The 25,786-nt window shown below is 43.9% G+C and overlaps 2 protein-coding genes across 6 annotated transcripts in view; one reads left to right on the top strand and one right to left on the bottom strand.

The window, feature by feature from the left end:
* Positions 1-14,787, bottom strand: part of SCML2 (Scm polycomb group protein like 2) — a 198,704-nt gene extending 183,917 nt beyond the window's left edge. The window contains exon 1 of one of the 2 annotated variants that reach the window (XM_033950597.1): positions 14,761-14,787. The gene's annotated coding sequence lies outside the window, so the exon portion shown is untranslated. The remainder of the gene's footprint in view (positions 1-14,760) is intronic. The other variant, XM_033950600.1, reaches the window with a different exon arrangement.
* Positions 14,768-25,786, top strand: part of CDKL5 (cyclin dependent kinase like 5) — a 316,174-nt gene continuing 305,155 nt past the window's right edge. For 3 of the 4 annotated variants that reach the window (XM_033950593.1, XM_033950594.1, XM_033950591.1), the window contains exons 1-2: positions 14,768-15,139; positions 15,667-15,769. The gene's annotated coding sequence lies outside the window, so the exon portion shown is untranslated. The remainder of the gene's footprint in view (positions 15,140-15,666; positions 15,770-25,786) is intronic. The other variant, XM_033950592.1, reaches the window with a different exon arrangement.

The following is a 25,786-nucleotide window of genomic DNA, read 5'->3' as shown; positions in this document are numbered from 1 at the left end:
CACCCCCAATATTTAGCAAACTCCTTCACTGTGTCCAGGAAAGAGGTAATTTCTGTTGTGTTTGGCACCTCCAATCATTTTGAAATGCTGGTGCTTGTGTTACACAATAAGATCACTATTTCACTGGTGCTGAGTGGAAAGTAGGCATACATGACCGAAGACTTAACAGCTAATATTTATACATTCTGTAAAGTTAGAAATTGGAGAATCATACATGAGGCTGAAGATGAACAAGTAAAACAATGCAGGATTAAGAAGGACTTTTTTTTTTAGAAGTTCAGTTTGACCTGCAAGGAGTGAAGGAACCTTAGGTAAATACAAGATAAAATATTAGGGGCTCCTTTTACAAAGGCACGTTAGGGCCTTAACGCGTGTGCTAAAATGCCGCGCGATAGCTGCTACCGCCTCCTCTTGAGCAGGTGGTAGTTTTTCGGCTAGCGCGCACTAATCCGGTGCGTGCGCTAAAAACGCTAGCGTACCTTCGTAAAAGGAGCCCTAGATCTCTCTTCTAAATTTGAAGTGATCAGCTCTCTTGCAGATATTGTTTTCTGTCATCCACTGCTTATTTCTAGAATACGTAGTATAAAATCTGTTTACTCTTTTGGGATCTTAAGAACATAAGAAGTTGCCCCCGCTGAGTCAGACCAGAGGTCCATCTTGCTCAGCGGTCCGCTCCTGCGGCGGCCCATCAGGCCTAGTGCCTGAACAGTGGTCCCTGATTAATTTTGTAACTTACCTCTAATCCCATCCCTATAATTTACCTCTACTCTTATCTGTACCCCTCAATCCCTTTGTCTTCCAAGTACCTATCCAAAGCTTCTTTGAACCCCTGTAGCGTACTTCTGTTTATCACATCCTCCGGCAGCGCGTTCCATGTATCCACCACCCTCTGTGTGAAAAAGAACTTCCTGGCGTTTGTTCTAAACCTCTCCCCTTTCAATTTCTCTGAGTGCCCCCTTGTACTTATTGATCCCCTTAATTTGAAAAATCTGTCCCTGTCTATTTTTTCTATGCCCTTCATGATCTTGAAGGTTTCTATCATGTCTCCTCTAAGTCTCCGCTTTTCCAGGGAGAAAAGCCCTAGCTTTTTCAGTCTGTCAGTATATGAGAGGTCCTCCATGCCCTTTATTAGCTTAGTTGCTCTTCTCTGGACCCTCTCAAGTACCTCCATGTCCTTCTTGAGGTACGGCGACCAGAACTGAACACAGTACTCCAGGTGCGGGCGCACCATAGCACGATACAGTGGCAGGATGACTTCCTTCATCCTGGTCGTGATACCCTTCTTAATGATACCCAACATTCTGTTTGCTTTCCTTGAGGCCGTGGCACACTGCGCCGACGCCTTCAATGTTGTGTCTACCATCACTCCCAGGTCTCTTTCAAGGTCGCTCACCCCTAGCGCTGATCCCCCCATTTTGTACTTGTAACCTGGATTGGCCACTGTTGGAAAATAGGATACTGGGCTTGATGGATCTTCGGTCCCAGTATGGTAACCCTTATGTTCTTAGTTTAGCATTTAAAGTCTCTGTTTTGTGATTCTTATTAAATCAGGTTAGCATACAGCTTCCAGTTAACATAAATTTCTATTTGGAACAAAAATTCCTTGAAGGATATCATCAAAACAGAGAAGGTAGGGCACCCTGACAGAGAAGTTGCAATAAAGGCAAAGTAGGCCAGGTGCCTTTAAATAAAGAGCAGACAGGCTTGAAAGATTGCAAATTATTACTGTCAACTGCTGAGCAAGTTGTTCATAAAAACCAAAAACATTGTTTGGAATATCTGTGTACACATACTAGAAGACTAAAAGTAAGCTGGAAGAATTAAAATATATTGCACTAAATGAAAAGATAAATAGGCATCTTTGAGACCTAGTAGAAGGATAAACAATGGAGCACTGTCATACCAGAGTACAAATTATATCACAGTGATAGGGTGGATCAAATTAGTGAAGGAATAGCGCTGTACATTGGAAAATATTAAATCAAATACACAGTCGAGTCACATTATGGTCGCTGCCTACCTTTGACATCAGGGATGCACAGCCAATGAACCAGTGCACATGTCGCACACAGACTTCATGGGTATATAAGGTGGGATGTCAGCAGGTTGCCAGTATTTGCAACCAAGAACTCTTAATGCCTTATCCCTGTACTCTACCTACATGTACTCAATGTCTCTACACTGTGTCTATTACTCTGACTTTCTCCCCCTCTACTTGTATCCTCCCTCTCTACATGTATTCAACGACTTTATTGTAATTATTTTCACTGATTGTCCAGCTCTTCTTGTTGTAAACCGCCTCAAACTACTATGGCTTTGGCGGTATATAAGAATAAAATTATTATTATTATTATTATAGCAACCGTGGCTGTCATGGGGAAAAAGAATGATTTATCAGACATTGAAAAAGGCATGATTGTCAGCTACTGGGTCAAGGAAGAAGTATTTTGGAAACGGTGGAGTTTGTGAACTATTCATGGGCTGCTGTGGTTAAAGTGTACCTTGATCACGAACAGATCGGAGAAGGTTATCATGCCGCTGTACCGGGCCATGGTGCGCCCTCACCTGGAGTACTGCGTCCAGCACTGGTCGCCGTACATGAAGAAGGACACGGTACTACTCGAAAGGGTCCAGAGAAGAGCAACTAAAATGGTTAAGGGACTGAAGGAGTTGCCGTACAGCAAGAGATTGGAGAAACTGGACCTCTTCTCCCTTGAAAAGAGGAGACTGAGAGAAAACACAATCGAAACATTCAAAATACTGAAGGGAATAGACTTAGTAGATAAAGACAGAATGTTCACACTCTCTAAGGTAGGGAGAATGAGGGCACTCTCTAAAGTTGAAAGGGGATAGATTCCATACAAACGTAAGGAAGTTCTTCTTCACCCAGAGAGTGGTGGAGAGGTGGAACACTCTTTCGGAGTCTGTTGTAGGGGAAATCACCCTCCAGGGTTTCAAGACTAAGCTGGACAAGTTCCTGCTAAACTGGGATGTACGCAGGTGAGGCTGGACTCATTTAGAGCACTGGTCTTTGACCTGGGGGCCACTGTGTGAAAGGACTACCGGGCAGGATGGACCACTGGGCTGACCCAGCAGCGGTAATTCTTATGTTCTTATGAGGGGACGAATGGAATCTTTTCAACAACCTGACGTGATAACTGTGGGGGCAGCATTAGTCATCGACGCGAGAGGTGAAAGTTGGCTGCGCAGGTTGATACGGGCCGAATGGCATGCTACCATGGAGCAACTCACCATCCAAATGAACCAGGGGGCTTCCAGATGTGTGTCCAAAGTTACCTATGCAGCAAACCCTGTTGCGAATGGAACTCTGGAGCAGATGGCTGGTGACTGCACCCATCCTCATGAGGATTCATTGCAAAAAATGGCTGCAATTTGCACAGTAGTACCAAAATTGGACTTGCACTGACTGGCAGTGGGTTGTCTTCTCTGATGAGTGATGTTTTGAGCTTCATCGAACAGATGAACATTGGCGTGCCAGGCATGAAACCACTGAGAACAAACACCCAGCAACCATTGTTGGACGTACACAAGCTGGTGGCGGCATCGTTATGGTCTGGAGAATATTTTCTTGGTATGGTTTGGGTCCCTTAACACCTCTGGAAGCACTCTCAACTGATATGGGTATCTCTCCATCCTTGTCGATCAAGTACACCTGTACATGTTGACAGTCTATCCTATGGCTGATGGGATCTTTCAACAGGACAATGTGATGTGTTATACCACCAGAATAATTTGCAAGTGGTTTGCAGAGCATGACCAAGACTTCCAGATATTTCCATGGCCTCTGAATTCCCCAGAGCACATTTGGGACCACCTCAACTGACATTTTTGATGACTGGATCCACCACCATGCACCTGTCAGCAGCTATCATACGCACTGCAGTCTGCATGGCTCCAGATACCTCTAGCAACCACCCAGAATCTTATTGAGTTATTGAGTCAATTCCATGGCGTCTGCATATTAACAGGTGGTCATAATAATGTGACACGACCATGTAGAACAGTGTCTTTCAAACTTTTTTAGCTTTGGCACACTAAACAGAGCAATGTATATCGCGGCACATTATAACTGAAATTATAAAATTGCAAAACCAATTAAAACATTAAATTTGAGAGTTATTTAAAGTTCTTTAAGCTATTTATGGGTAATTGTAGCAATGGTGAAACTAAAGTAGACAGAATAAAATTGCTACGGATGCACTTGTTTTGAGTGCAAATTAAATAAAAATGTGACTTGATAGTTGACATTTCATCATCCACCATCTGCAGTCATTCTCTCTTTATTTTTATTTTTTAAATTTCTGTCAGAGCTGATAATCCAAGTTTGCAAAGATAAGGCAATCCAAATGGTAACAAAGTCTTGATTGCTTTGTTGCTCAAATTAGGAAAACTACTGCATAAAAAATAAAATTACTTGCTGGTTGTATCCTTATGCACACAGACACTCATAACATTGACAGACTCTTGCGTACGTGATGCACATGTCATCTATTCTTGTGTATACTTATGAAAGGAATTTTTTTAAATAAAGTAAAATTCTGGTATCTCTCATGGCATACCCGGAATCTCTTTGGGGCACACCAATGTGCCATGACAAATACAGTAAAACCTTGGATTGCAATTAATTTGGTATGTAAGTGTTTTGCAAGACAAGCAAAACATTTTATTACATTTTAACTTGATATACAAGCAAGGCCTTGCAATACAAGTTCATACAGTATACACACATCACATCATCACAAGTGAGCCAATGATTCTTCTCTCTCTGACACTGCAGAAGTGTAGTGACTGTTCTAAACAAGCAAGGTCTTGCAATACGAGTGCATACAGTATTTTGTATTAAAGTTTTTGGGTTGTGGAGTTTCCATTATTTCTTATGGGGAAATTCGCTTTGATATACAAGTGTTTTGGATTACAAGCATGTTTTCGGAACGAATTATGCTCGCAAACCAAGGTTTTACTGTAGTTTGAAAGACACTGGCGTAGAATAAAAGTTCTGCAGGAAACAAAATACATCTCAGAATCTTTATGAACAGAAATTCCATGTGATAAGGGAAGAAAAGTCTACCCAGCCAGAATGAACAGACAGATGTTGAAATGGTAACAGAAATTAGAAAAAGCTAACAAATTAGGGGGTCTTTTTACTAAGGCACGTTAGCTGTTTTAGTGCGCACTATATGCCAACGCATCCATAGGATAAGAGTCATCTATTCCTTTATCATATGAAGCCATTATTTGTGGTACGTTGTTACAGGTAAAGCCTATGTTAGATAAATACAAAAGCCGTCTTTTATTTATCCTGACAGCAATAGCTATTCAAATGATCACGAGGAAGTTCTGCTTCACGCAGAGAGTGGTGGACACATGGATCGCTCTCCCTGACGAGGTTATTGCGGAATCGACCGTCCTAGGATTTAAAAGCAAACTAGATGCACATCTCCTTATGAGAGGCATAGAAGGATATGGGTGACTACAAATTATGCCAGGTGTATACCTGGCTGGGCCTCCGCGTGTGCGGATCGCCGGACTTGATGGACTGAAGGTCTGATCCAGAGATGGCACTTCTTATGTTCTTATGGAAATGTCATGACAGACTTAATTACACATTCTGGTGGACAAGCGTGTGTAACACATACAAATATGAAAGAATGAACGCGGAATGCTTGGGTTTTAGTAATGCATTTAATAAAATATGGAGCCCGTTGACTGCATTTGTTAATACGCAATAATAGTAATGTATTTTTCTTTCTTAGATTTCCTTACACATCCAGGGTGGGGGGGGAGGGGAGGGAAGGATATTTTGAGGAGTTAATTATTTGAGTATAATGCTATATAAATAATATGATATAAAGTATTCATAATTGAGAGGGGGTGGGGGAAATGGTTGTTTTTGCTGTTCTATTTGTGTATCGTGGTGCATTTTATGTAATCTTCTAATGTTATATTATTTTGTAATGCACTGTTAAAGTTTGAAAAACAATAAAGAATTTATTAAAAGGAAAAAAAAAAAAGATATAATGGACGAGTTAGCATTTAACGAGCGCTAAAACGGCTAGCGCACCTTAGTAAAAGGACCCCTAGGTAACAATAATAATGGGTGTTTTCAATTACCATCAAAAATTTAAAAGCCAACTGCTCTGATAATTATTTTTATTGCCGATTTGGAGAAACAGATAAATGATTTTGATGTATTGACACTTGTATGATCACATTGCTGAAGTCTTTTTTTTTTCTCCCCATACTGTATTTATTATGATACTCTGCATCATATTTAGGGCTCCTTTTACAAAGGTGCGCCAGTGTTTTTAGTGCACGCATCAGATTAGTGTGCGCTAGCTGAAAAACTACCACCTGCTCATGAGGAGGCAGTAGCGGCTAGCGCACGCTATGCCGCGCCTTAAAGCCTTAGACGGCTTCAAATTGTACAAAATACAGCTATTAAGATCATTTGCGACGCAAAGAAATACGATCACGTCTCACCCTTGTTTATTAGCGCACACTGGTTACCAGTTCAACATAGAATCAGTTATAAAATCCTGCTTTTAACATTTAAAACAAAATTAAATACCCAACCAGAATTCATTAACAGACTTCTAATTCCCTACAATACTATAAAAACTCTTCGTTCAATATCTCAGAATCTTCTTGTTATACCATCTTTAAAATTGATTAACACGCTGCGCTCCAATAATTTTGCCGTCACCGACCCTACCCTCTGGAATTCATTGCCTACTTATTTGCGCAATGAGTCCGATCTAAAAACAATTTAAAACAAAACTAAAAACATTTTTGTTCCAGGACGCCTTTGGATAACAACTGTCCTTTTAAGGACATCATTTAGACTCAATTGATAAATTTTCCCTAACCTATTGTACTTTCCTTTTATGTTGCACTTTTCTTTCATGATTGTAGTTCTTCCCCACTCTCCTATTGTTTGAAATAAGTCCATATATCTATCAGTGTTTCGTTATGACGCTTGGTTTTTACCTAGCATCCCTTGTTTTAACATGTATTTAATCAATTTTAGACCGATTAAGCGGTTCAAAAAGATTTTTAATAAACTTGAAACTTTGTAAAAGGAGCCCTTAGAGACATTATCCACTTACCAAATCACTCAATTAGAGCAGTTGATTTTAGATTTTTGAAGTTGAAAGATGACATTTTCACTGTTACTGATTTAAATTACCCCAATATTGACTGTACAAATGTAATATCAGGGCACACTTGGGGTGGGGGGTGGTAAAGTTCCTAGACAAAATAAATAAATAAAAGAACACTTTTGGTAAACTATAAAGCTGCTTTCACTGTCTGGACTGCCCTGGGAGAGAACTGCCTGAGAAGGTCTGTCAAATATTCACACCATGCTTGCTGCACGTCGTATAATTATGCAGTCAAGTGGAGAGTATAAGACATCCAGGGCACAGAGGAGGAGGAAGTTGAGTCAACAAAGGATCACACCCAGACCAAGCCAGACTTAAGACAAGAAATAACCTCATACACAGACATTTTCAGTGAGGTTACATGCATATATTTATGATAGATATCAATCATCTATACAATGTGTTATATATACTGTACCTCCTTCCCTTTCTCTCAATGGCTCTCATGCACTACTTCTTCCTCCTTCACTGTGGCACACACACACATACTCTCCCTCCTCCAAATGGGGATTCTCTGCCTCCTATTACCACTCTTTTCTCTGCCAAATCCCTTCCTCCTACCGCCCTTCCACTTGGCACTCAAGACTACTGCATGTCATGTCACCGGTGTCCATACTGGAACCAGAACCATCAGTCTGCACTCCTGCATGCTGTGTTGCACCGAGGAAGTCATGGAACTGAATGGAGTGCATTAGATCACTGTAAATGGCACGGACTACTGATAACAGTTGTCATGCAGAAAATAGGTTTGAATCAGTGGCAGAAAGAGTGGCCATGGTGTCTCCTGGACCTGATGTATGCAGTCCCTTGCTGGGTGGGGCACATATTGAGCTGCTGGTGGTTGCAGCTTTGATGGTAGTGATGGTTGCGGTGGTGCTGGTTGGTGGAAAGGTTCTGTCAGCTGTTATGTGTTGCAGGACAGTTTAGTTTATTATTTGTTTAATATACTGCCTTTCAACTAAATCAAAGTTGTTTACAATTAAAACGTTAAAATCAAAGCTAAGAAAAGAACTGTATAAAATCAATCAACAGGGATAGAACACACAGGAGAAAAGAGAAGCTCTGAGTCAGAATCAGCTAAGAGTTAAATTGTTGCAAACTGAAAAACTAAATGTAAATACGTGAATTTTGAGAAGGGTCCCGAAAACGGAGTGTTTGAGCAGAATGGACTTCTATGAGGAGAGCATTCCAAAGGATAGGAGTGGCACAAAAAAGGCTGAATGACAAGTGGTTTCTATATGTGAACAAGCCGGAGGCATGGTTAAATGAGATGTAATCGTAGATCTCAGAGTCCCAGTAGGAGTATAAAGGAATATCAGCACGGAGAGATAAGAAGGTGTACTAAAGTGAAATATTTTATACACGAGTAAGAATTTTAAACTGAATATGGTTAGAAATGGGAAGCCAGCGGCGTCATGAAAGAAGTGGAGATGCATGGTCAGATCTATGGGCAAAATTTAGCAACTGAAGAATGGTATTTTGGACTGTTCTGATGTTTGAGAAAAGTTTTAGGAGAGAGGAGACTAAATAACAGAGAAAAGTAGCACAAGTTGAATCAAGAGAACCAAGTAAAGATCAAATGAAGCGAAGAGTATGAAAACAGCAGGGAGATCTCCGATTTCTCTCTTCCTCCCTCCCGCACAACCACCAACCGATTCCTCCCCAATACCCCTCTAAGGAGAGACCCCTCCCCCGAGTCTGACATCCTCACATTCCCCCTTGTAACTTTGATGGACAATCGGCAGGAGGGATGTCTACTCCTGCCTGCCGGGAGGCCTACCTCATCATAATGGTGGGCCTTCCACTTCCCAGTGCCTGGGCCAAAGTCTTATGCTCCCTCAGTGCATCCCAGAGTGCAGTGTCTCACAAACTTTCCACACCAAATCCAGTGTCCCAGCTGGAAGACACCCGGAAGTACGCGGACATCGACGCAATGATGTCACGGGCATGTGCAGAGGCCCATCTGACTGCGACCCGCTTTAGTGGAGGGATCTAGGTGTGGGGAGAGAAGGAGAGACATCTGCGCCAGCTGATTTCCTACAGGATGTCTCGCTGCGAGAGGCACATGCCGGCAGTCAGCCGGCGTGAACGACTCTCCTCCTCGCCAGTGTGTCGCGGCACACCTGAAATCTCAGGAGGCACACAGTTTGTGATACACAGTAATAGAGTTAAATTGTATGTCATGCAAATATTATAATGTTTAAATTTCTTATTTCACAGATAATAATTTGATGAACCCATTTTTTTTTCAGGATATGTTTTACTTTTAGAATATATTTTGATATCAAGTTCTTTGATGATTACAAAATGTAATATATTTTATGATATTTATATTGGTGAAAGTGGCACCTAGAGCACGACACGGGGCCAAAGTTCATCCCCACGAACTATGTCTGATCCCATCCACACAAATCTTGAATAGTTATGATTTTATACTGAAATCATTTTATTAAAGTATAAAAAGACATTATTCTGCACAATTGTCATTTTATAAATCACAAATACAGAACAAGGATCAACAAAACCGCTGCCTCCCCCTCCCACCCCACAAATATCTCCTCCACTATCAAGACAATTGAATTAGCCAAATTACTATGAAATGCTGCATAGAAACATCACGCTAACAGAATATCTCAATCACACACAAATGCTAAATCCATAACAGCTGACCAAAAATGATAAACATAAATTAAACCAAAATCCCACACCCTGCATGCAGTACACCTATATACAGAAGATATATAAATAAAGGAGTTAGAGTCAAAGTGCAGATACCATAATAAAGGAATTAGAGTCAAATTTTTATGTACCAACTCCACAGCCTTGATTTATATATTGCCTACCTCCTAAAAAATAATATCAAAGAAAAGAAAGGAACTATAATAATATACAATATATATATAATAATATATAAGAGACAGAGCAGCAAGAAATAAAATAGGAAAAAAGGCAAATCAAATCAAATTGACACTGCAAAGACCGTATAAACTTAAGTTCTAGTTTAGTTTAGTATATCCAAGCCCACTCAAACCAGCGAATGGCCCCTAAGGTCCATGTCAGTCACACTGAAAAGATACATTTTACTACTACTATTAATCATTTCTATAGCTCTGCTAGACATAAGCAGCACTGTACATCAAAACATAGAAGAGACAGTCCCTGCTCAATTTAGCCAAGACAGACAACCTGGATAAAAAGTTTAAGCTGAATTTTAAAGTCTGTCAAAGAAGATTCTAATTTAAGATCTAATGGGACCAGATTCTAAACAACAAAGTGTAAACCTACTTTTAAGTGATTTACTTAACGTGACTTCATTGATCTGATATACTGCCTTTCATTGAATCATACCAAAGTGGTTTACAATTTAAACAAAGAAAAATGTACATAGAAGAAAAAATTAGGAGAGCGAGAAAAGAGCTGGGAGAGAATGAAGAGCTATTTAAAACGAACCAGAGAAAATATTTTTTCACACAATATGTAATTTAACTTTTAATTCATTGCAATTCATTGACGTAGAATGTGATAAAAGCTGTTAGCTTAGCAGGGTTTAATAAAGGTTTGGATAATTTCCTAAAACAGAAGTCCTGAAGGTATTATTAAGATGGACTTCAGGAAATCCACTGCTTATTCTTTAGATAAGCAGCATAAAATCTCTTTTACTCCTTGGGATCTTGCTAGGCACTGGTGATCTGGGTTGGACACTGTTGGAAACAGGAGACTGGGCTTAATGGAGCTTCAATCTGTTCCAGTGTGGCAACTCTTATGTTCTTATGAATAAGTTCAAAGAGTGGGACAAGGGAAAGAGAATATGCTATGCTAGACCTCCAAAACTAAAACTCAGAAATGATGGGTTTTCCCAACTATAAAAAGGCTTGGTTGAAAAGCAAGTTCTTAAGCTGTATTTAAAATATGTATGAAATGATTCACACCTTAAAGTGAATGGCAGAGAATTCCATAAGACTGTTGCAGATGACTAAAATTAGAACAATGTGTGCTTTCTAAATGGATTTAATCCAAAACAAGACAAACTGTGGAAAACACAATGCTCTTGATTTTCTTTTTATTTCTTCCAAAAATCTTCACAGTATTGAAAAGCTTATCCACATTAAATCATATTAAAATCCGACGGACCCGACATGGTCCGTGTTTCGGCAAAACAAGTCTTCCTCAAGGGTCTGATGTGGAGCTATTTATCAAATCTCAAAAACGCGATGTAAAAAGTGATGCTGATGCACAGTTGATCTGCTGTACACAAGAATCTACTGATCTGCTGTACATAAAGAATATATTATGTGCACCCATACAGCATGCACAAATGATGCCTGTATAAACTCTGTACAGTATAGACAGGGCAAGAATAAGTTAGAGGGAGACAAGGCGCATGCCTAGGTCCAGAGTGGGAGCACAGCCCTGTGAAATCTTCCACCTGAGAATGCGTCACTTTTTACTTCACTCTTCACATCGCATTTTCGAGATTTGAAAACTAGCTCGACATCACAAGGAAAAGCTTCATTTATTATTGGACCCTTGAGGAAGGCTTGTTTTGCTGAAACATGGACCGTGTCGGGTCTGTCAGATTTTAATATGATTTAATGTGGCTAAGCTTTTCAATACTGTGAAGATTTTTGGAAGAAATAAAAGAAAAGTCAATAGCATTGTGTTTTCCACAGTTTGTCTTGTTTTGGATTGCACCTTTTTTCCTGTGGAACATTGGGTCATCTTGTTTTGTTTTTCCCAGTTTTAAATGGATTTGACAGGAAGTAGATTACATTACATTACATTAGAGATTTCTATTCCGCCATTGCCTTGCGGTTAAAAGTGGATTACAAAAGAATTACAAAAAAACGTATTACATAAAGAACATAAGAAGTTGCCTCCGCTGGGTCAAACCAGAGGTCCATCGCGCCCAGCAGTCCGCTCCCGCGGCAGCCCATCAGGTCAATGACCTGTAAGGTGATCCTTGTCTAAAACCCTTTATTCCCCTTTATGCTTCTATCTATATCCTTTCATAATCCTATCTCTGCCTCTATCTGTATCCCTCAATCCCCATATCCTTCAGGAATTTATCCAATCCTTCTTTAAAACCCCGTAGTGTACTCTGTCCTATCACAACCTCCGGAAGCGCATTCCAGGTGCCCACCACCCTCTGAGTGAAAAATAACTTCCTAGCATTGGTTCTAAACCTGTCCCCTTTTAATTTCTCTGAGTGCCCCCTTGTTCTTGTGGTTCCCAATAGGCTGAAGAATCTGTCCCTCTCTACCTTCTCTATGCCTTTCATGATCTTGAAAGACTCTATCATGTCTCCTCTGAGTCTCCGCTTTTCCAGGGAGAAGAGCCCCAGCCTATCTAACCCAGTGTTTTTCAACCACCGGTCCATGGACCAGTGCCGGTCCACAGAAATTTCTTGCCGGTCCACACGGTCAGCACGTGCATCAGGCCCAAAACAGTGTTCTTCAACCACCGGTCCACAGTGCGATCGATGCGGCGTTATCTTTGAGCCAGCTCCCTCTTCCTCACTGATACAGTGCACAAAGCCATGGGCAGCGGCTCCTATAGGCATCCTGCGCCTGAACCGGAAGCCTTCTCTCTGACGTTGCAATGTCAGAGGGAAGGCTTCCAGATGAGGCACAGGACGTGCAAGGTGCAATTAGTACTATTATGGGGGCGGAGATTGGGTAGAGATGGGCGGGGTCTGGCCCACAACTTAGCCCAGTTCTTCAACTGCCGGTCCACGGCCCGATGCCGGTCCACAGAATAATTCTTTTATTTCTGCCGGTCCATAGGTGTTAAAAGTTTGAAAAACACTGATCTAACCTGTCTGCGTATGAGAGGTTTTCCATACCTTTTATCATTTTTGTCGCTCTTCTCTGAACCCTCTCAAGTATTGCCATGTCCTTCTTAAGGTACGGTGACCAATATTGGACACAGTACTCCAGATGCGGGCGCACCGTCGCACGATACAGCGGCATGATGACTTCCTTCGTCCTGGTTGTAATACCCTTCTTAATAATACACAACATTCTGTTTGCTTTCTTTGAGGCTGCCGCGCATTGTGCCATTGACTTCATGTTGTATCCACCAGCACACCCAAGTCTTTTTCAAGGCTATTTTCCCCTAGTACTAATCCCCCCATTTTATAACTGAACATCGGGTTCTTTTTCCCTATATGCATGAACTTGCATTTCTCTACATTGAAGTTCATCTGCCATTTATTTGCCCACTCCTCCAGTTTGTTCAGGTCCCTTTGTAGGTCTTCACATTCCTCCACGGTTCTAACCCTGCTACAGAGTTTAGTGTCATCCGCAAACTTTATAACTTCACACTTCGCCCGTTTCTAGGTCATTTATAAAAACATTGAACAGCAGCGGTCCGAGTACCGACCCCTGTGGAACACCGCTCGTGACCCTCCTCCAGTCCAAGTAGTGGCCCTTCACTCCAACCCTTTGCTTTCTGCCTGCCAACCAGTGTTTAATCCATTTGTATACATCCCCTTCCACCCCGTGGTTCCACAGTTTCCTAAGTAGCAGCTTATGGGGTACCTTGTCAAAGGCTTTTTTGGAAGTCGAGATAAATTATGTCTATGGGTTCCCCCCACCTTTTATGGTAATTTCTAGAGGAGATAAGGAGTAGATGAGGTTGCTTTGCAGTAGATGGTGTTGTCACTGGACCTAAGAGGATGAAATAAGGTTGATGGAACCATATGAGAGAAAGAATAGAAACTTTGTGTGAAAAATGAGGTGGGTTCCCTATGAAAATAATGTCCAAAAACATAAAAGGTGGGGGGGAAGGACCTACAGACATCCAATCAGGCTTCTCAAGATCCGTGTCCCATTTTTTATAAAGGTTAGTACCAATAACAACATGTTTCATTTAACATATTGATATATATCAGAGTAATGATGTATTTTATTATCTCTCATGTAATTTACAAACTTAAAAATGGAAGATGAAAGGGCCTCATAAGTGGAATAGCCTAGGGCCTCTTTTCATCTAAATCTGGCCCTGCATCCAATATACAAAAGTATTTGCCAACCCTATGCTAGCTCTAAGGGCTCCTTTTAGGAAGGTGCGCTAAGCGTTTTAGCGCACGCACCGGATTAGCGTGCGTTAGCCGAAAATATACCGCCTGCTCAAAAGGAGGCGGAAGCGGTTATTCCGTGCGTTAAGGCCCTAATGCGCCTTCGTAAAAGGAGCCCTAAGTATCCCAGAACTGTCAGAAGTTCACAGGGCTGTGCACCCCCTCTTGACTCTGGACCTAGGCATGCGCCTTGTCTCCCTCTAACTTATCCTTGCCCTATCTATACTGTACAGAGTTTATACAGGCATCATATATATGCATACTGTGTGGGTGCACGTAATATATTCTTATGTATGCGCACATATACTCCATGAATAGCAAGAATCTGACTGGATTCCCCCCTCCCCCAACAGGTGCCAGCTCTGTAGATGCTAAGCACCCGCCAGTATTTTTGCAAAGCTCCCTCATTCTAGTTGTGTTGTGTTGTGTTTAGCCGCCACCAATGAGTCTCCTCCGCACCGATAACGGCGCACTTCCCGTCCCTCCCCCTCTAGCTCTCACCGGATGCCGAGGCTCCCGCCCAAGACGTTCCCCTCAGTTGCTCGGACTACGGAACGCTGGCTCGCGGGTGGCGGGAAGCCTGTCAGCGTCCCGCCGAGCGCGAGCCTCGCTCTCCCCTCCTCCTCCTCCCCTCGGCCACTCGCGGGCGACCTCTAACCGCCCGCCCACGCCCCTCGGCTAGCCGGTTGGCTCCTTGCGCTGCCCGTCAAGCGCCGGTTGCCCCGGGAGGCCGGGCCAGCAGGGTGGGGGTGGGGGGGGGAGGCGGGGCCTGCTTCGGCCGGAGGCGGTGCGGAGTTGGGCGAGAGCGCTGTCGCCGCCGCCGCCGCCGACGCCGAAGGGAAAACGAGCTGCAGGGAGTGAGCGGCTTCGGAACTGCCGGGTGAGTTGGGCGCCGGGATATTCCGTCCGCCGCGGAGGGGAGGGGGGTTGCTAAGCCCCCGTCCTGGAGGGGAGGGGAGGCTGTGTGCGCGCGCGCGCCGCCCCCTCAGCAGCCGGTTCCCTCTGCCATTTTCGCCTGCACCTTGCGCGCTCTGCTATTTTTACCTCAGCGGGGGCGGCGGAGGGCTGCGTTGCCTTTTCTTCCTCTCGCCCTCCCCACCTCGGTCGCGGGGTGAGGGCTCATCCCCTGGCGGCTTAGGCCCCGCTCCCGGCTGGGGGGTGGTTACCTGCTTGCATCTGGCCATTCCGCCCCCTCGGCTCCGCGCAGGCACGAAGCGGCCAACCTGTGGCTGTGCACCTCTGGTTTTGTTTTTTGGGGGGTTGTTGCTGGGGAAATCGATGAGCCCCGGGATCAAACGAGGGGAGGCCGAGCGATGCCAGAGGCCCGTTCACCTCTTGAACTTCGTCGCGTTGCCCCTTTTTTTGTTTTTGCTGTTTTTTTCAAAAGCCCTCTTTCCAACATTTCAGCAGGTTGAGAGCAGGGTGCTGCTGCTGCTGCTGCTGCTGAGTTGTCAACGTGTGTCATCAGCCCGGATCACTCAGAGACGGTATTTCCTACCTGTCTAAGAAGGTAGGCTGGAAACCGATGATGGAGCTGATGTCTTCATTTACAATCTGGTATAACAGTTGCCACGGTCCATTATTGTCATTGCATCACCTATTTTCCATACTGGTTGATTTTGCTAAGAAGCATAACTTTATTTATTTTTTTCCCCCTAAAGACAGAGATTTTAAGAAATCATTCATTTTGCTGCTAAATTATTGCTTCAGGGATATTACCTGCAGAAAACTGTAAATGGTAGGTGATGCAATGACAATTTTTGTACTGAGCTCAAACTATATGTCTCTTATCTCCAAATAAGAAATATTTTCTTCCATTTGTGTGTGTGTATATATACATATACTGTACATTTATATACCCACCCACATACCATCGCTGTTAGTGGTACTGCCTAAGAGATGTGACCTAGGCTATTAAATTGTGCCTACGGAATTCCTTTGACTTCTGTTGTGCTAGATTAGTTGTTATTTCAAATACTTCATACCAGTGGTCTCAAACTCGCGGCCTGGGGGCCACACGAGGCCCACCAGGTACTATTTTGAGGCCCTCAGTATGTTTATCATAATCACAGAAGTAAAATAAAACAGTTTCTCTTTAGCTATAAATTACAATATTATTATCAGTCAATTTGTACCTTTGCTTAATCTTTTGTCTTAATCTTTTGCTTAATCTTTTGCATAGAACTTCACGGTATTGCGGTATATAAGCTGTTATTATTATTATTATTAAGACTTAGCCAAAAGGAAAGATTTATAAACTATAAAGAGTTTTACCTCATGCAAAATTGTCATTTCTTTAATAAGACATTAACTATTTTTAGACATTATTTTTCTGAGACCCTCCAAGTACCTGCAAATCCAAAATGTGGCCTTGCAAAGGGTTTGAGACCACTGCTTTACACACACATTCAGGTTTTCAACACCGTTCTGAAATTGTCACTCAGAAGTACTGGATGAAGCTCCTTTTAAGAGCACAATATGTGTAATCCCCATAACAGCATTCCAGGATAAATTTTTATTCTGATTTAGAAAATGATTTGCAAACAATTTTATGTTGATATACTTTGACTTTGTTTTGCATAACAAAAATAGCTTCAGAGAAAGATTAAGGTGACTTTTTCTTTGTGATAATTACCAACATGACATGCCCAAATATATATTACTGCTACTACTATTTATCACTTATATAGCGCTGAAAGGTGTATGCAGCACTGTACATTTTGAAATTTAATAGACTGTCCCTGCTCAGAAGAGCTTACAATCTAACTTGGACATATAGGGTTAAGGATGCAGAACCCAAGGCTTTTGTTCATTTAAATTTTCAAAGTTGATTCATGTTTTTGGATTGTTGCAATACTATATTCTCAAAATGAAGGAAGAGATACTGAAAACTGAAGTATAACCAAGGTACTTGAAACCTTTGGTGTCCTAAGGTGCAAGTGTTTTGCCTTTGCTAGGCCAGCCCGCCTCTGACGAAAGAGGAAGTTGCATCATCGGAGGCAGGCCCGAGGCTGCCTGATGGAATTGCTGGCTCAGCAGTACCCTCTCCTCTCCCTAGCAGCAGCTCACTGTGTGCTTTTAATTTCCCCACACAACTGCCTCTAGCATTAGTTTAGCCGTGGTTCCATCAGGCAGCCTTGGGGGCCTTTGCTTGGTCGGCCCGCCTATGATGATGCAACTTCCTCTTTTGTCAGAGGCGGGCCAAGGCTGCCTGATAGAATCACTGGCTAAAGTAATGTTAGCGGTAGCTTTGTGGAGAAGTTAAAAGCATACAGCGAGCTGTCGCTGCTGGTCCCAGGGGGAGAGAGGGAGGCTGGGGAGAGAAAATGAGGAAGGCGGGAGATACGCAATGGCAGAAGGAAGTTGGGACCAATAATCCTACTAGTTATAGGCTAATGCTGGAATGAGCTTGTCCCTATTATTTATGAGACTATGGACCTCAAGTGCTCGCGGTTAATTGCCTTTAGAACTAGTCTTAGCTAATAACCTGTATGCGGGCTATCACTGGTCCGAAGTGTCTCTTTTTTTAATTTTTAATTTTCATTGTTTATGTGAAAACTTGATCTATAAATTAATCGCCACTATGGGTGCATTTAAAAGGAAGTTGGGAGACATACAGCGCCGGCGCTGTGTATATGAGATGGCAGAAGAAAGTTGGGAGACAGCCGGTGCCATGTACCCCCTGACAATGGTACATGCACCTTATGTTGAGAACCTCTGCTCTAAAGGGCTCTAAATCGCTTTAAAACTGAGGAAAGTACAGCCTGCCAGTGAGGTTCAGGCCCCCTCCTATATTTCTGCCTTGAACCCCATCATGTATAATAACCAGCCCTGAAACCAAGAATGTTATCTCTTCAATAGAGTAACCACACTTGAGGGATTAGATAAAATAAGATGTGATTTATTATATTTAGAGAATGTTGTGCTCACTGTAAAAATAAAGTGATTTATAAATGCAGTAAAATTAACACTTCAACAGGTTGGGTGGTGGTGTGTTTGACAGATACACCTCAATGCGAAAAAGAAAAAGGGCAGTCATGTATTTGGGGTACAGAAATTCAAGTATGTGATTGGGGATGAGAGAGATAATAACCTACAAAGCAAGAAAGGGCCCTCGGGCTAATCATATCTGATTACAGCCTAGCAAATTATGCATCAAAAAATTCAAAATTAAACACACACAGATCTGAATTATACAAATGTAAATACTTTTATTCGTCACACAAATAGATTACTTAATGGTTTACTTTGTTTATAAATAGATGAAGTATGTTTGCAGCAGTCATGAGAATCTACAGTATATTCATAGATAAGTTAAGCATGACTGGTACTTTTTGGCAGTGGGTGAGATGCATGGGTGGATGTTAGATGGAGGAAGAGACATGAGGTATTTGTACAGTGTTGGGATCTGCATGTGCAAGGGGAATGTGACCGAGTATGTGACTGCATGTATAGACTTGAGTGCTGTGTACTGGGTGGGGAAGTGGGTGTGGTGTGCTTTTTGAGTATATGACTGTGGGTTGTGAACGATGGGTTGCAGTGTGTTTCTGTGCAGTGAATGATTATTAGGTGAGCTATGTTTGAGTGGGTGGAGTGTATTTGTGAGGATAAACTGGGGTCAGCATGTTTGTATTTGTTGGGGGGTAGAATCATAGGGCACTTCTATGTTATTTTGCTTGTGGGGGAGGGGTGGATTTATGTTAGAATGCACAGATTTTTCTTTGCTTTATTGGGGAGTATGAAAGAGAGGGGGAAACTTTTGTACTTCTGATACCTCTCCTAGTTTATAATTGTTGTTCATTGTTCTTTCATTAATTATCGGAGTGGAGCTGGTAACTCCATATATGTATTAGGCATACGTATTATTTTAATAATACTGTGGCTATTGTAATGTACTGTGAGTTTATGATTTTGGCATATTTAGAAAGGCCTTGCTAAATAAAAACAAAACAAAACAACCCCATAGGGGACTATTGTTCATGATTAAGTAGGAGCAGTTGAAAAACACGTGTGGAGGAAAATGTTGCAGGTGGGGGCTGTAGATGGAGGCTATCTATAGTATGTATGTGTCTCTCATTTACAAATTTGAAACCATGCACATATAAAGCAGGTGGTTGTGTCTTGTGGTACGTTTGATTTGGACTGCATATGAGTATGTTGTGACTAAAATTGTGTAAGGCAGTTTATTCCTTTGTAGCCTTTTTCTTTTCCCCTTAATCGACTGCCTCTTCTCCTTCCTTTTATATTGTATCTTTTCCTCTTTGACTTTTGAATTTCCTACTGCCCCCTTTGCTACCACTCACTATCAGATACCCCTTCCTGTCCTCACATCTGATGCTCTATTTATCAATAGGGAGCCCTCTTCTCCTCTGTCTGGCGCCCCTTTCTCTTTCATTTTTCCATTAAACATCTACCTCTTATTTCCCATTAGAAAACCCTCTTCATCTCTCATCAGACCTCCCTTTCCAACCAAATATCTCAACTCTCTCCTCAAGAAGAATCCCCCCTCCTCACTTCCCCTATCTAGCACCTCTTTCTCCCCCCCCCCTAAACAGCATCCATACTGGCTTTTGAAATATCCACTCTGTTCATCTCCCTACTCTCCTCATAAGGACCCCATCCTCAGACACCCTACATCTCAGTTTCTCTGCAATCCAACTGTGCACTGTGGATTAAAGGGCAGACCTATTCTATGGACTTGTTCAGTGAGAGTAGGCAAATGAGGTAGCCTAAGCAGGTGCTTCAGCACCTTTTTCTCCTGCACTCCACATTTCTCTTTGCCAGGCAAGCAGTGTCGCACATACCTGATCCCTCTTTTGCCAACCTCAGCAGGAACACTGATTGCCAGTTACACTTTCCTGCTCTGCCTGATCCCTTCATCAAGCTGACTCTTGCTGGGCCCTGCTGCATATGAACAGATTTATGATAATTTATGTGATTATTTGCATACTTATCAATTGTGCATAATTATATTTCTGCATAATTGTGCAATTACCTGGGCATGTATCCAGTGATCTCAAAGTTGTGAAATAGTGTGACAAAGTAATGTGAAAGAGGAACAGTAAGATGACATTATAAAAGACATAACTAGTGAACCCCAAAATAAAAATAAGATGATGTTGAAATTTATTTCCTAAACATAGAAACATGATGGCAGATAAAGGCCAAATGGCTCATCCAGTCTGCCCATCTGCAGCATCCACTATCTCCTCCTCTCCCTAAGAGATCCCATGTGTTCTTGAATTCAGACACAGTCTTTGTCTCCACTACCTCTACCAGGAGACTATTCCACACATCTACCATTCTTACTTTTTTTTACAGAATTTCCTCAGATTACTCCTGAGCATCCTATGCCCTCTCATTTTGGAGCTTCCTTTCAAATGACTCGCCTCATGCACATTTACACCATGTAGATATTTAAACGCCTCTATCATATCTCCCCTCTCCCGCCTTTCCTCCAAAGTATACATATTGAGATCTTTAAGTCTGTCCCATACATCTTATGACAAAGACCACTGACCATATTAGTAACCTTAATCTGGACCGACCCCATTCTGTTTAAATCTTTTTTAAGGTGTGGTCTTCAGAATTTGTAAACAATATTTTAAATGAGGTCTCGCCAGAGTCATATACAGGGGCATCAATATCTCCTTTTTCCTACTGGCCATACCACTCCCTATTCACCCTAGCATCCTTCTAGTGTACCAAACATGTGTAGCATCTGCACCAAAAACCCTATGACATTAAACTTAAGGACCTAAATATGTATGACCAAGAGGAAAAAGAAGGTGGGGATATGACAGACATTCAAATAGTTCAAAGGTATAAAACAATGCATAACAGGCAAACTTTTTTGGTGGAAAGAGTTCTAGAGAAAAAGGGGTTATGAGAGTCATAATTCATTTCAACATAGTAGATGATGGCAGATAAAGACTTGCATGGGCCATCCAGTCTGCCCAACAAAGTAAACTTCTAGTATATGATAACATATGTTTACTTGATTTACCTCCTTGTAAATCTGTAACATCATAGATAAATTCTTCACCAAAACAAGGAACAGTATTCTGGTGGAGGCAAAATGATTAACAAGTTTAGAGAGCCTAGGATAAGCATAGAGGCTTTCTAGTTTCAAGAAAAGTCAGAGATTAGCTGGAGCCTATAGCATTGCACCAAGGAATAAACTAGGCTGACAAAATAGGCCTTGTGTTCCTTATGTGATGTTCTGTTACATGCTTGTATGTTCCTGGGTGCCTTCTTGCTACGGGTTGTATCTTTAGTCAGCTATTCTTCCATTTTGTACTTCAAATGAACAGACATATAAGAGCCCTAAAAAGAACAAATAAAATGGATTCAAAATCTAGTTGGAACTTTAAAAATTAATTTTTTTTCTTGTTGCACTCTAAAACATTGGGACTCTGACTTTACTATACTACACTTCTCAGTTAAAACATTGACATTAGTTATTTTATTTCTAGTAATTGTGCAGATTTAATTGCAAGCTTGATACTGTCCTGTGAAAATTGACTTCAAGTATTCTGTGTTTCTGTTTAGTATATATACATTTATAAAAATAACTGAATAACCTCACCAAGCTAACTTGTACTGCATTTTTGAAATTTGTTCTTCTGTTTAAAAAAATGATTTTTTGGCAGCTTCCTGCCATCAACATTTGCAGACTAAATTTCCTAGCACTGGAAAGTTCAGTATCATTACAGTAGGTTGTATGAATTTCTATATGTTGGTATTCTGCAGAACTTAGGACGTCATTAGTTTCTAGGTTTTAGGTGCAAAAACAGTAGCAGTAACCACATTCAAGAGTGAGAACAGGATTGGGGAAATCACTGCAAAATTAAAACCTTTTGATTTGCTTTCCCTCACCATTTTATGGTGGGGGGAAGGGGGTGTATCTAGAAAGACTTTTGGAAAGTTTCAATTTTCAAACATCTATTAATTTGAAAAACTTATATTCCACTCATTCTTCTGTTATAATACTAATCTACCGGTAATTAATACAATGCTTTTATTCTGCAAATACCTTCAAGTTATCCCCCTCTTTTTACAAAGCCTGATAATGCAGGCTCTGTGGTATCCTCCCCAAAGCCCATAGGGATTTAAAGGGCTTCGGGGCTTTTTCCGCATGGCAGTCGCTGATGCGGCTTTGTAAGAAGAAGCCAGGAATACCTGGGAAAATATATATTTGACCTATTCGTAATAAACAGGCCTATAAAAACATTTCAGTATAACCTGACCTTTACTGAAGCAAATGTCTTTCAAATAACTACCGTATATACTCGAATTTAAGTCGAGACCCCCTTTTTCCCCCCAAAAAGGAGGAAAAATGGTTGACTCGAATATAAGTTGGGCGGTTTAATAGTCAAGTGCCCTGCCTGTCAGGCTCTGCACCCAGCTCCATTTCTGCCATGCACTGCACCCAGCACTCTTCCTTCCCTCCCCTGTCAGGCATTGCACCCAGCTCTCTTTCTGCCAGACACAGCATCCAGCACCTTTCCCTCCCTTCCTTACCCTGTCAGTCATTGCACCCAGCCCCCTTCCTTCCTTCCCTCCCCTGTCAGGCATTGCACCCAGTCCCCTTCCTTCCCTCCCCCATCAGACTCTGCACCCTCCCTACCTTCCAGGCTCTGCAGCCTGCTGCCCTCTCTGTCCTAGCCTCAGGCTCATACCTCTACTGGTGATCGTTGGTGAAGGTGTAGCAGGCAGGAACGAACTTTCCAAGTTCCTTCCCCGCTGTTAACCGGCTTCTTGTGAGCTAAGGACATGGAAAAGTAGATTTTGAGAAGAAAGCAGACAAATTGAAAAATTGAATGTTAACTTAATGCTAAAGAGGATGCAAGGCAGAAATGGAAGACGGAAAGAAAAACAGTCGATGGATAAGTAGGCAGTAGCAATATGGATGAAAGAGCACAAACTGAAACTAAATCCTGACAAAACAAAATTCATCCTCCAACCCCCAACCATATCAAACCTAGTAATAAACTCATTCACATTCCCATTCAACCCACTCTAAAACTTCTGGGAATGCTGATAGACAGAGGCTGTACCATGCAGCCACAAATCAATAAAACAATATAGAAATCATTGGCAGTCATGAGTACCGTATTTTCGCGGATATAACGCGCGCGTTATACGTGATTTTACGTACCGCGCATACCCCTCGCGCGTTATATGCCTGAGCGCGGTATACAAAAGTTTTTAAACATAGTTCCCACCCCGCCCGACGCCCGATTCACCCCCCCAGCAGGACCGCTCGCACCCCCACCCCGAACGACCGCTCGCACGCGCTCCCACCCGCACCCGCATCCACGATCGGAGCAAGAGGGAGCCCAAGCCCTCTTGCCCGGCCGACTCCCCGACGTACGATACATCCCCCCCCCCCCGGCAGGACCACTCGCACCCTCACCCCGAAGGACCGCCGACTCCCCAACAATATCGGGCCAGGAGGGAGCCCAAACCCTCCTGGCCACGGCGACCCCCTAACCCCACCCCGCACTACATTACGGGCAGGAGGGATCCCAGGCCCTCCTGCCCTCGACGCAAACCCCCTCCCCCCAACGACCGCCCCCCCCCAAGAACCTCCGCCCGTCCCCCAGCCGACCCGCGACCCCCCTGGCCGACCCCCACGACACCCCCACCCGCCTTCCCCGTACTTTGTGTAGTTGGGCCAGAAGGGAGCCCAAACCCTCCTGGCCACGGCGACCCCCTAACCCCACCCCGCACTACATTACGGGCAGGAGGGATCCCAGGCCCTCCTGCCCTCGACGCAAACCCCCCTCCCTCCAACGACCGCCCCCCCCCCCAAGAACCTCCGACCGACCCGCGACCCCCCTGGCCGACCCCCCCACCCCCCTTCCCCGTACCTTTGGAAGTTGGCCGGACAGACGGGAGCCAAACCCGCCTGTCCGGCAGGCAGCCAACGAAGGAATGAGGCCGGATTGGCCCATCCGTCCTAAAGCTCCGCCTACTGGTGGGGCCTAAGGCGCGTGGGCCAATCAGAATAGGCCCTGGAGCCTTAGGTCCCACCTGGGGGCGCGGCCTGAGACACATGGTCGGGTTTGGCCCATGTGCCTCAGGCCGCGCCCCCAGGTGGGACCTAAGGCTCCAGGGCCTATTCTGATTGGCCCACGCGCCTTAGGCCCCACCAGTAGGCGGAGCTTTAGGACGGATGGGCCAATCCGGCCTCATTCCTTCGTTGGCTGCCTGCCGGACAGGCGGGTTTGGCTCCCGTCTGTCCGGCCAACTTCCAAAGGTACGGGGAAGGGGGTGGGGGGGTCGGCCAGGGGGGTCGCGGGTCGGTCGGAGGTTCTTGGGGGGGGGCGGTCGTTGGAGGGAGGGGGGTTTGCGTCGAGGGCAGGAGGGCCTGGGATCCCTCCTGCCCGTAATGTAGTGCGGGGTGGGGTTAGGGGGTCGCCGTGGCCAGGAGGGTTTGGGCTCCCTTCTGGCCCAACTACACAAAGTACGGGGAAGGCGGGTGGGGGTGTCGTGGGGGTCGGCCAGGGGGGTCGCGGGTCGGCTGGGGGACGGGCGGAGGTTCTTGGGGGGGGGGCGGTCGTTGGGGGGAGGGGGTTTGCGTCGAGGGCAGGAGGGCCTGGGATCCCTCCTGCCCGTAATGTAGTGCGGGGTGGGGTTAGGGGGTCGCCGTGGCCAGGAGGATTTGGGCTCCCTCCTGGCCCAATATTGTCGTGGAGTCGGCGGTCCTTCGGGGGTGGGGGTGCGAGTGGTCCTGCCGAGGGGGGAGAAGAATCGGACGTCGAGGGGGGGCATCAGGCTTTCAGGATGGGGACAGGACTTCAAGGGGGGACAGGCAGACCTTCAAGGGGGGACAGGCAGACCTTCAAGGGGGGACAGGACTTCAAGGGGGACAGGCACGGAGAGGCGGGGCAGTGCACCGAAAGTCAGGGTGAGTCGGGGCAACCAGAGGAGAGTCGGGGAGGGCGAAAGGAGAATCGGGGTGGCCAGAGGAGAGTCGGGGAGAGCGAAAGGAGAGTCGGGGTGGCCAGAGGAGAGTCGGGCAGCATGCGCGTTATATGCCTGAGCGCGGTATAGAAAAGTTTTTGTACATATCATCGTGATTTCTGCGCGCTATACCCCTGTGCGCGTTTTACAATGGTGCGCGTTATATCCGCGAAAATACGGTAACTTAAGGCAAGTTTGAAAATTCTTCGAAAGAAAACAATTCCAGCTCGTGGTCCAGTCCCTAGTCCTGAGTCTTCTAGACTACTGCAACATCCTTTATCTCCCCTGCCCCGCAACCATGATAAAACAACTACAAACAGTACAAAACACAGCTCACTGAGGAAATACGACCACATTACAGCGGCTTACCTCTATTCACACTGGCTCCCAATACAAGCAAGAATACTATTCAAATTCTACTGTCTACTAAGACCATAAACGGAGACTGCCCAGAACTACTTGAACAACCGACTAATCCAAACAACCACAACCAGACATAGGAGAACCCACACTCCATTCACGCACACTCCAATCAGAAAAATCAAACGAAAAAAAA

Source organism: Geotrypetes seraphini, chromosome 6 (assembly GCF_902459505.1).
Source record: "Geotrypetes seraphini chromosome 6, aGeoSer1.1, whole genome shotgun sequence".
NCBI classification, from domain to species: Eukaryota; Metazoa; Chordata; class Amphibia; order Gymnophiona; family Dermophiidae; genus Geotrypetes; species Geotrypetes seraphini.
This window is presented reverse-complemented; position numbering and strand designations above follow the sequence as displayed.